The sequence below is a fragment of the Lactuca virosa genome, chromosome 3 (assembly GCF_052849685.1).
Source record: "Lactuca virosa cultivar CGN04683 chromosome 3, Lactuca_virosa_CGN04683_v6, whole genome shotgun sequence".
Taxonomy (NCBI): domain Eukaryota; kingdom Viridiplantae; phylum Streptophyta; class Magnoliopsida; order Asterales; family Asteraceae; genus Lactuca; species Lactuca virosa.
Window position 1 is genome coordinate 307,210,540 of NC_136428.1, and position 12,712 is coordinate 307,223,251.

General features: G+C 28.7%; 1 long non-coding RNA gene across 1 annotated transcript; it reads right to left on the reverse strand.

The window, feature by feature from the left end:
- Nucleotides 1-10,454: 10,454 nt before the first annotated feature.
- Nucleotides 10,455-12,702, reverse strand: LOC145167316 (uncharacterized). The gene is made up of 3 exons (XR_013741056.1): nt 12,146-12,702; nt 10,969-12,052; nt 10,455-10,601 (listed from the first exon to the last, which is right to left on the reverse strand). It is a non-coding gene; the product is annotated as an uncharacterized LOC145167316 (long non-coding RNA).
- Between the last annotated feature and the right edge of the window lie 10 nt (nt 12,703-12,712).

The window sequence follows — 12,712 nt, forward strand, 5'->3', positions numbered from 1 at the left end:
TTGATTTTGAAAGCGAAAATTTAGAAGTACCAATTTCAGGAATAGAACTAGTAGAAAATCTAGATGAAGAAAAATTTGTAGAAGAAAAGTTTATATCAACTGAGCCATCATTATGCTCAATTATATTTGAAATTTGTTTTGAAGAATCTAAAGATTTTGGTTCAATAACATTTTGTAAATTCCAATTACATGATTGAGTAATTTCTGACCATTTAAGTCGTTTAGGCATATGAACTTTTGTATGATTAGTATTTGCTTCGTAAATAATTGTTTCATTTCTTGGATTTGACAAACGGGTCTTTGGTTCTAAGGTAGTTGTCATGGTTTTATAACAAACACGATAAATAATTGCTAAAGGTTTAGAGTTATTTTTAAATTCTAAATTCTTTGTTTCAACAGTTAAAACCAAAGTGTCTAAAATATTTTTGTCAAATAATCCTACGGAAAAATTCGGATAACAATTAAAATAAATTGGTCCATTTGCGATATTTGTTTCTGCCATAGCTAAAATAGAATTTTGAAAATCTGTATGTCTTTTATCTCTTAATATTAAGAGAACAGGAGCATCAACACCAATTCTAAAAAGAGGTTTGATAGCAATTTGAACAAGACCTAAATGAAGAAATTTATATTTTTGTCTATGTTCGAAAATAGATCTTGATGATAACAAATTTATATTTTGTTGGTTTTGACCAATGGATAGGGTTTGTTCAGTCATTTTAATTGAGTAACTTTGAAAATAATCAAAAGTCCCTATTCTATAAATTGTGTTTATATTTGTTTTAGGTATAGTCCAATCATTTAAATTTTGTTCTATATTATCAATAGTTTCTTCAATAGAGTTTATATGATTATCATCATAATCTTGTTCTTTATTCATAATATTTTTACCAGTATCATATTTTTTAGATAATATGCGTGAAAATCTACTCATATTTGATTAATTTTTTAGTTTAAAGATTTTATAAGAAAACTTACTTGTTTTATCTAGGATGAACAGAGAGGGCATCGGCCCAACGATGATTGTGGTCCGGCTCCGTGACTTACCATACTTGCACGTCTTACGCTAATCCAACCAATCACTGGTCTGGTCTCTGTATCATTCTTAACAAAACTCATAATTTTCTTAAAATTCTTCAAACAAAAATTAACCAAATAACAAACAGAGTTATCATACATACTAATCTCTGGCCTAAAACCTGGCTCTGATACCATTTGCTAACTACTAGTTAGCAAATGGTATCAGAGCCACGTTTTAGACCAGAGATTAGTATGTATGATAACTCTGTTTGTTATTTGGTTAATTTTTGTTTGAAGAATTTTAAGAAAATTATGAGTTTTGTTAAGAATGATACAGAGACCAGACCAGTGATTGGTTGGATTAGCGTAAGACGTGCAAGTATGGTAAGTCACGGAGCCGGACCACAATCATCGTTGGGCCGATGCCCTCTCTGTTCATCCTAGATAAAACAAGTAAGTTTTCTTATAAAATCTTTAAACTAAAAAATTAATCAAATATGAGTAGATTTTCACGCATATTATCTAAAAAATATGATACTGGTAAAAATATTATGAATAAAGAACAAGATTATGATGATAATCATATAAACTCTATTGAAGAAACTATTGATAATATAGAACAAAATTTAAATGATTGGACTATACCTAAAACAAATATAAACACAATTTATAGAATAGGGACTTTTGATTATTTTCAAAGTTACTCAATTAAAATGACTGAACAAACCCTATCCATTGGTCAAAACCAACAAAATATAAATTTGTTATCATCAAGATCTATTTTCGAACATAGACAAAAATATAAATTTCTTCATTTAGGTCTTGTTCAAATTGCTATCAAACCTCTTTTTAGAATTGGTGTTGATGCTCCTAATATTAAGAGATAAAAGACATACAGATTTTCAAAATTCTATTTTAGCTATGGCAGAAACAAATATCGCAAATAGACCAATTTATTTTAATTGTTATCCGAATTTTTCCGTAGGATTATTTGACAAAAATATTTTAGACACTTTGGTTTTAACTGTTGAAACAAAGAATTTAGAATTTAAAAATAACTCTAAACCTTTAGCAATTATTTATCGTGTTTGTTATAAAACCATGACAACTACCTTAGAACCAAAGACCCGTTTGTCAAATCCAAGAAATGAAACAATTATTTACGAAGCAAATACTAATCATACAAAAGTTCATATGCCTAAACGACTTAAATGGTCAGAAATTACTCAATCATGTAATTGGAATTTACAAAATGTTATTGAACCAAAATCTTTAGATTCTTCAAAACAAATTTCAAATATAATTGAGCATAATGATGGCTCAGTTGATATAAACTTTTCTTCTACAAATTTTTCTTCATCTAGATTTTCTACTAGTTCTATTCCTGAAATTGGTACTTCTAAATTTTCGCTTTCAAAATCAAAGTCTTTAAATTTAAAAACTGTTGACTATTCTAGTCCTATTCCTAAACCTCTTTATCAAGAAGACCAAACTAGTGATACAAGTTTACCAAGTCCTACTAAATCTGATTTTATTAATGAACTTCAAAATTATAGACAACAATTATGACTAATAAAGTTCAAATAAATTGCAATTCTTTAAATAGAAATAGAGTTACTGCTATTAAGAGATTAAGAAATTCAATAAAAATATTTAAAAAACTCTTGCAAGAAAAGATATTAGAATTAAAAAATATAAATAATGATAAAGAACTATTGGAATTAGAACAAGAAATTAATAACATAAAAGCAGTATTAAAAACCTTTAATATACATCTTGATAATTATTTAAGAAATTTATCTAAATATACGTGTTAATGAGTTCTAAAAGACAGATTAGTTGTAGTAATAATAATAAATTTTGGAATAATTTATTAAAGACCAGATGGAAAATTATTGCAAGCATTTCTAAAGAAATAAATAGAATTAAACAACTTAAAAAAGACGAAGAAATTAAATTAATTAATACTGAAAAGGACACATATAATTATAATATTCAAAAGGAAATAATATATTGCTTATCAAAAATGATTAAAAATAAAACTATTGTTATTAGTGCTCAACTTAGTATTATTAAAAATATATCTTTTAGATTAAATCAATCAACTTGTTAAAATGAATATTAATATAGATATTTCTAAAATACCATCATATGTTAATTTTGATTATTTAAAAGAAGAAGAATATTATAAAGATTATAATAATATAAAAAGAATTTGGCATGAAGAAAACTTTTCATATTATATAAGATTTTTACATTTTGGACTTTGGGAAGATTATGTTTTATCAAATCAAATTCACTCTCCGTTTTTTCAATGGTTCGAATTAATTTATGCTCCTAAACATAATATAGATTATCCTTTTAAAATGCAAACTATTTTTCCTGTTTCTTCAAAAACATACAAGGATGTTATTACTAATCAAGAAATTATTTCTGAGTATCCGCCAAAAAAGGAAATCATTATTGATAATAATTTTATTGCAACTCCTTTAGTTAAAGTTCCGAGTCAGATAACAAATGAAAAATGTTTTCAAAACATTATTTATCAAAATAATTACTCAAATGAAACTCTTTTAACTATTTCAGAACAACTAAATAGGATTGAAGAAAATACTATAAATTTACAATTATCAAAAGAAAATAAAATTAAAACAAAAATTTTTTATAATAATATAGCAAGTTCTAGTAATGTCAGCTTTATTCCTCATCAAATAAATGGAAATTTTAATCTTGGAAATAAAGATTTAATTGATGAATTAGAAAAAAGACTTACTAATTTTCGTATTTCAAAAAATGTATCTATAAATATGTTAAGAACAAATAATGACTCTTTTGACGAATCTGATGAAAGTAATAATGAAAGTGAATTAAATTTAGACAATCTTACTCAACAATTCATAAATGACAATGATGATATAAATCAGCTTACAAATGATTTTTCAAGATTAAATAAGATTAATTATTTTGGTAATAATCCAAAACCAACTATTAAAAATTATTGGAATAGACCTTCTCTTCCTGATATTCAAATTGAAGAAAGAGCTTTTCAATATGATCGTTCAGCTTACGATGGTACTTCTGTTTACGAATGGAATATCGATGGTAACTCTGAACATCAAATTCTTAATATTGTTCAAGAAATGACCATGGCAGCTAATGCTTACAAGTCTCACAATAATACTCAACTTCAAATTGTTAATATTATTATTTCTGGGTTTACTGGTACTCTTAAAGGTTGGTGGGATTTCTATATTACACCAGAAGAAAAGAATTTTATTATGAATGCCAAGAAAACCGTTATAAAACAAGAAAATAATTTACCAATTCAAACTCAAGAGGATGATATGGTTAATACTTTAATTTTTGCTATAATCAAAAACTTTGTAGGAGATCCTACTACTTTTCAAGAAAGAACTTCTGAAATTCTAATGAACTTACATTGTAGAAAATTAACTGATTTCAGATGGTACAAAGATAATTATCTCGTTAAAGTTTTTTCAAGACCAGATTGTAAAGAATCTTATTGGAAAGAACGTTTTATTGCTGGACTTCCAAAACTTTTTGCCGAAAGAATTAGACAAAAATTAAGAGAAAATTTTAATAATACAATTCCTTATCAAAACTTAACTTATGGAGACTTAATTAATTATATTAATAAAGAAGGATTAGCTATTTGTGCTGACCTTAGATTTAAAGAAAAACTTAAAAAAGATAGAATTAATAGTAAGAATGAATTAGGAAATTTTTGTCAACAATATGGTTATCAACCATTAACAGGTCCGTCTACTTCAAAAACCAAAAAATATAATAAAAAATCTTCAAAATATTTCAAGAAAAAGAAATATAATAAATCAGAAAAATATAAGAATTATAAGAAAAATAAATTTTTAACATCAAAAAACCCTTATAAACGATCTAATAAAAATTCTAAAAGAAAATCAAAAGACATTATTATTTGCCATAAATGTGGTCGTAATGGTCATAATGCTAATAATTGTTATGCAAAAACAAAAATTAATGAATTAAATATTTCAGAAGAATTAAAAGAACAAATTAGAAAAATTATGTTAAATTCTGATTCCGATTCTGATTCTAGTTTTACCGATTTTCAAGAAAATGATTTAAACATCTTAGAACAAAATACTTCAAGTTCGGAAGATTCTGATACATGCAAATATGTTGGAAAATGTAATTGTAATTATTCAATTAATGTCCTTACAAACAATGACAAAGATCTTTTAAAAAATTTGGATTCAATTAAAGATAAAAATATCCAAGAACTGTTGATAAAACAAATGCTTAATAAGAATGAAAATTCTATTTCAAATAATACAAAAATTTTTAATTTAAAAGACATATATGAAAGATTTTCTGAAACAAAACCCATTTCCATACAAGAACTTCAAGAAGAATTAAAATTAGTTAAACAAGACATAAAAGAAATTAAAGGCAAAATTATAATTCTTGAAAAGGGAAAAAATATTATTAATTCACAAAATAATGATAATAAAGATGAAAAGGTTATCGAAAGAATTATAAATGATCAGATTTCTCAAAAATGGAATACTCAAATAACTCTAGTAAAAAATAATTTTAAAATGGATATTACTGCTCTAATTGATAGTGGTGCTGATATGAACTGTATACAAGAAGGTTTATTTCCCACTCAATTTTATGAAAAAACTTCTTCTAGGCTTACTGGAGCTGAAGGAACCAGTTTAAAAATAAATTATAAAATTTCCGATGTTCATATTTGCAACAATCAAGATTATTGTTATAAAACTCATTTAATTTTAGTAAAAAATCTTACTTCTCCTTTAATTTTAGGAACACCTTTTATTACTAAATTATATCCTTTTATGGTTCAAGATGATGGAATTATTACTAAAGTTTTTGGAAAAGAAATTATGTTTAAATTTTGTGAACCTCCGTCTTATTCAACTATTAATATTCTTAATTATAAAACAAAACAAGCAAATTACCTTATCAATGAAATTAATGATTTTCGTATACATAATCAATTACAAGATAAGTATATTCAAGACAAAATTATAGCTTTAAAACAAAAGTTTGAAAATAATGTTTGCTCAAATATTCCAAACGCCTTTTGGAACAGAAAACAACATATTGTCAAATTACCTTATATTAAAACTTTCAATGAAAAGGATATTCCTTCAAAATCAAGAGCTATTCATATGAATAATGAATTAGAAGCCCATTGTAAAAAAGAAATTCAAGATTTATTAGACAAAAAATTAATTAGACCTTCTAAATCTCCTTGGTCTTGTTCAGCTTTCTATGTTATGAATGCTGCTGAATTAGAAAGAGGATCACCAAGATTAATTATCAATTATAAACCTTTAAATAAAGTTTTAGATTGGATTAGATATCCTATTCCTAATAAAAGAGATTTATTGAAAAAACTTTATGATTCAAAAATATTTTCAAAATTTGATATGAAATCTGGTTTTTGGCAAATTCAAATTCATGAAGAAGATAAATACAAAACAGGTTTTAATGTTCCTTTTGGACATTATGAGTGGAACGTTATGCCCTTTGGTTTAAAAAATGCTCCTTCTGAATTTCAAAACATTATGAATGATATTATCATTCCTATAAACAGTTTTTCAATTGTTTATATTGATGATGTTCTTATTTTTTCAAAATCTATTGATCAACATTTCAAACATTTAAATCAGTTTTATGATTTAATTTATAAAAATGGCTTAGCTGTTTCAGCTAAGAAAATGCATTTATTTCAAAATGAAATTAGATTTTTAGGACATAACATTGTTAATAATACTATTAAACCTATTATAAGAAGTTTAGAATTTTCTAATAAATTTCCTGACGAAATTATAGATAAAAAACAACTTCAACGATTTCTAGGATGTCTAAATTATATTCATGATTTTTTCAAAGATTTAGGAACTCTTTGCAAACCTCTTTATAATAGATTAAAAAATAATCCACAACCTTGGACTCAAGAACATACTAATATTGTTAAACTTATAAAACAAAAAATTCCTTCTTTACCTTGTTTAAATTTACCACATCCTTATGCTAATATCATAGTCGAAACTGATGCTAGTGATATTGGATTTGGAGGTATTTTAAAACAAAAATTATCAAATTCTTCTGAAGAACAATTGGTTCGTTTTTATTCAGGTGCTTGGAATAATACTCAAAAGAATTATTCAACTGTTAAAAAGGAGATTTTAAGTATTGTTTTATGTATTACTAAATTTGAAGATGATTTATTTATGAAAACTTTTTTTATTAAGAATTGATTGTCAATCTGCAAAATCAATTTTAGAAAAAGATGTTAAAAATATAATTTCTAAACAAATCTTTGCTAGATGGCAAGCATTGTTGGGCAATTTTGATTTTGATATTGAATTTATAAAAGGAGAAAGCAATTCATTACCAGATTTTCTTTCTCGTGAATTTTTGCAGGGAAAATGAGTTCATCGTCTTCCTCTAAGATTGAAGACAAGAAACCAATTAATCAAAAGCTTGTTCCTTTCTCAAGTCAGAATCGTTTTTCTCCATTAACTCCAATTGCAAAAAATTCTCAACTTTATTCAAATATGCTTCAATCAAAATTAGTCAATCCAAACATTTCTCCAGTTCAATCAATTAGCCCTTTTTCAAAACCTATTCCTTCTGAAACACAACTTTCAACAACTTCTAAACCTACAAATAAAGCCCCTTATGTTCTCAATTCAAATCTCTTGAAAATCCAAATACTTGAAGATTCTCAAATTCTTAAGCTCAATCAAGGTTTTCATGTTCTTACTGAACACCTCTTTGGCCGAGGAAAAACCTTTCATGAAAACTCTTACAAATCTCGAGAATATTATCAAACCATTCTACAAGAATCTGGATCTGTTCAGATTGATCACCGTTCTAATAATAAAGAAGGATCTATTGATTTTAGCAAAGCCCGAATTCTTAAAATCATTTCTCCAGAAAATTGGTCATCCAATCTTTCTTTCGAAAAACCCCTTTATCAATTTCCTGCTTATCCAAGATATTCATATTATGATTATCAAGAAGCTTGGACTAAAGCATTTTTTCTTCGAAACTATTCTCATTCATGGTTCATTTTCTTTGATAAAAATTTTACCTGTGAATATCCCAGATGGTTTGTCAATTGGTATCGCTATATGGGACTTGTTCCTAGTTGTTTACCCACTGAAATTCTCAAAGGCTTTTCTAAATTCAAAGAGCTATTTATTCAACAAATCCCAGAATTTGAATATTTGTTACAATTCACCATGTTATTTAAAGTTCCATGGATTATGTCCTGGACATTCTCTTATCAAGAAGCAACAGACTTCAATCCCCCTTGGCTCAATAGACAATTTCGTCTAAAATGGTGGGATAAAGTCACAATTTCTCAAGCAAACGAGCAAGCTGTTTTCAATCATTATCAATCAATGTATAATCAAAAGCCAGAAATTGAAGCAAATCTTATCAAGAGTCTATCTTCTCCAGATGCTAATCTTATTAGCAAAATTCGTGCCGCTGCAAACTCTTCCCCTGAAGATCTACAACAATTACTTCAAGAAATTCGCAATTCTCCAACTAATTCAGAACATTCTCCCACATCTGTCAAAAATAATTTTCAAGATGCTCAAGATCCTTTTGATGATCCATTTGCAGATTAATTAAGTTTTTAATTTTGGTGTTATACCTTCAATGTAAGTGAGATGATGCTAAATTATTGCATGAAAACAAACAACTTTTATAAAGATGAAAGAAGATGCTCCATTATCGCCAAAGAAGATTTCCATTATCAAAAAATGACAAAATATGATGCCAATTTGTCAAAAGCTTTAAAGTTTTGTCTGCCACATCTACACTCTGACAAATGCAAGTTGATTCAATAATTCTCAAGATGATCCGGTAATCCTTCGGTTTCCCGTCTCAAGATGTTTCAAGACTCCAAGACTCCTATATATTGAAGGGACATGTTTTAATGAAGACCATCTCAAAGTTCTCCAAAAATCTCTCTCATAAAACTTCTGTCAAATGTTTAGTTCATGTCTAAGAAAAGAGTTCTCCTATCTACTTCTAGATGTTCAAAATCTTTAGATTTTCAAATCATACTTGCTCCAGACGGATGCTCTGATTGTAATTTAAAAGAAGGTAATATATAAAGAATTTTATTCAATTATTGTCTTAACTCTGTTATCGCTATGACAGTCTCTTTTCGAGTTATTCTAACTATTAATTCTACAAGATTTGAAATTTTTGTTAAAATAATACTTGCATTTAATAATAATCAAATTCATGCTTGAAATATTATGTCTGATTCAAAGATACAAGCTAATCGTCATTATTATTGTAATCAATTAAAAGCTTTACAAGTTCTAATCCATAATCATGAGTTTAGAAGCAAAGATAGAAAACAGTTTTATAAAATAATGTACGATTTTTATCATCAAAAAATATCTGAAACTATTATGACTAATAAAGTTCAAATAAATTGCAATTCTTTAAATAGAAATAGAGTTATTAAGAGATTAAGAAATTCAATAAAAATATTTAAAAAACTCTTGCAAGAAAAGATATTAGAATTAAAAAATATAAATAATGATAAAGAACTATTGGAATTAGAACAAGAAATTAATAACATAAAAGCAGTATTAAAAACCTTTAATATACATCTTGATAATTATTTAAGAAATTTATCTAAATATACGTGTTAATGAGTTCTAAAAGACAGATTAGTTGTAGTAATAATAATAAATTTTGGAATAATTTATTAAAGACCAGATGGAAAATTATTGCAAGCATTTCTAAAGAAATAAATAGAATTAAACAACTTAAAAAAGACGAAGAAATTAAATATATATACCATGGCATTTTGTAGATGCACCATATATATATATATATATATATATATATATATATATATATATATATATATATATATATATATATATATAACCTTATACCATGTTTATTATCATCTTTTGTTTAGAACAATGAGTTAATGATACATTCCCTTCCTAGGTTACTAGGAATTTATAGTATAAGTATGTAAATCATGATTTGTTCTTCTGTTATTGTTATAGTATGTTCCTCGCTGTACTAGTTATAGTATGTTCCTCCTTGTACTAGTTATAGTATGTTCCTCCCTGTACTAGCTATAGTATGTTCCTCCCTGTACTAGTTATAGTATGAACTGAACCCTAAACTATACCTATTATAGTTTACTCGTATGTTCACTTGAACTGTATTTGATTTGAAAAAGACTCATTTATCTACTGAGTTATGATTGTACTTTAAAAACGGAGTTTTATAAACTATAAAGTAACATAACTTTAAAAGAGTTTTTGAAATGATCTGATCACTTATAGCACATAAGAAATCCTTTAAAATGATGTTTATCACAGATAACATTTACACAATTATCATTGTGTTCAACTTGTATTCCCCCCTTAAAAGCATTTAAAACATTTAAAAGATTGATTATAGGGGTATAAACTCACCTTATGTGGGTGATTCAACTAAAGATTCGCGTAAGGATGAGAAGTTCCACGAATGAATTCCCGAGACACAAACGAGTCCTAAATGACATATAATGACATGTATATGCATGTAATTAGTGTTTAAAACAACTAACATGAAAGGAAACAACCTTAGGGACTAGGAAACACTTGGAATGAAGTGTTAAAATCACATGTGATTGATCAAATGGAGTTTACGGCCAAAGGGATGAGTTCACGACCCAATATGGATGAATGGTTCACGACCCTATGAACTCATGAAGGGTTCACGGACCAACATGATGAGTTCATGAAGGTTTCACGGCCCTATGAAGAGTTCACGGTCGTGAACACTTCAAACTCATGAAGATTATGATGATCTTTGAGGAATCAAGGCTTGGATCTAGTAGTCTTTCTAGTATAACAAGATTAGGGATGAAACACTTACATTTTTTAGGCTTTAGAGTGTTCACGGTTGAAGCAGTTTGAGAGAGAATGGGTTGTGTTCACGGTTGGGAGGAGGAGAAGTGAGGTGAAAATTAAGTCACTCTAACATATATGGGAGGTGGTTCACGGTCGTGAACCTAGTTTGCTGCCGTGAACACCTTGTGAGTGGCTTTCTGGTTCGAATTCATCCTCCCTATCTCAAGCTAACTCTTCCTAACACTCAATCCTTAAGTGTACTAGGCTTAGAACTCCTTAGAATGACCCTTAACAAGGCTAAAAGGCAACATAAACAAGGCTGACCTTTGATTGGATTGATTGGCTTTACCGGATCAAAATTTTCGGGTTGTCACATTATTGCCTTCAAAATCTAAAACAAATACACACATAATACATACATGCATAAGAAGTTAGAAGAACCAACAATACAAGAAGCATTAAACAAATACATAATCAATACATCACACACACAAACATCCACATGCATAAATGGAAACTAATACAATACATTGTACTCTCAAAATCACTCCTAAATCTTTTGGTACACAAAATTCTTTTAAAAATTTGCATTAGGGGGGGGGGGTGTTTGGCTTTCATTTTAAAACAACTTTTGGACTCTTAACTTTTCCAAAAAGTTAAAAAAGTCCAAAAGATATTTGGCAAAATAGAAAAGTCCTTTTAAATCAACTTTTAGCCATGACTAAAAAGGAGCCTTTTTAAAAGTCATAAAATCCCATCTTTTTGTGATTTTTAACTTTTATCTCTTAAAAGTCTTAAAATTCCACCCAAACACAATTTAAATCCCTCTTTTTAGAAAAAGTCCTTTTTACAAAAAGAACGTTTAACTTAAAAAAGGAATCCCAAACGCACCCTAGATCACAAATAGCTGGAACAAGTTGTCTTACCCTCCCTCGCACTCTTCCTTCTACAAGGATTCACTCCATTCTCTCCATCTCTCTCACGGTGGAAGAAGGCACCACCGAAATTGGAGTTTTCCTGCCATCAAAAATCATACTCCCTTTGTTCTTCTTTATTCCTTTTCCTATCTAACATCAAATTCACAACAGCGTGAATCCTTGCTTCCATTCCTTGATTAAACACCAAAACCCAAACATCAAAGTTCATTCTTGGTACCTATCAAACAAACCAGACAAACACCTCAAATTATTGATTGTTACTACCTGCCGGAGGTCAAAACAGTTTCGTCGGGGACCTACTCCATTGAAAGCAAGTACCGGCGAGCCAAGGCGCTATCACCACCATCTTCGGCCTCTCACCACCACAGACAACCGCAATAGCCGACTCTGCCTCTGTTTCTTCGCAAGTCGCTACAGGAGGACCGACTCTCTTCCTTTTTTACAGTCGACCGGAGCAAGCCCTAACTTCAACAGATCGAAGACGCCTCCAGGTTCCTCCTTCTCTTCTCGATCAGATACAACCGATGCCCCTCCTTGTTGCGGTCGTATTTCTTCCCTGTCATCGAATCAATCAAGCACCGGAGGTGCTTCCCTCTCCGATTTCCCTCCCTTCACATTTTTCTATTGACGAATCGAGGGAAGGGACCGACGGGAATCTGCCAGAACCCCTCGCCATTGGAGCCAGCAACAACCATCTATCGATGTCCCTACCTGTGACTCACTTGATCATCGCTGGAGATCGAACCCTCATTTCCCACCGTTTCGTTGCCTCTGCTGTTCCCGATCAACTAAGGAGGGAGACATGTTTCCCCTTTTCCTTAAATACCCGAT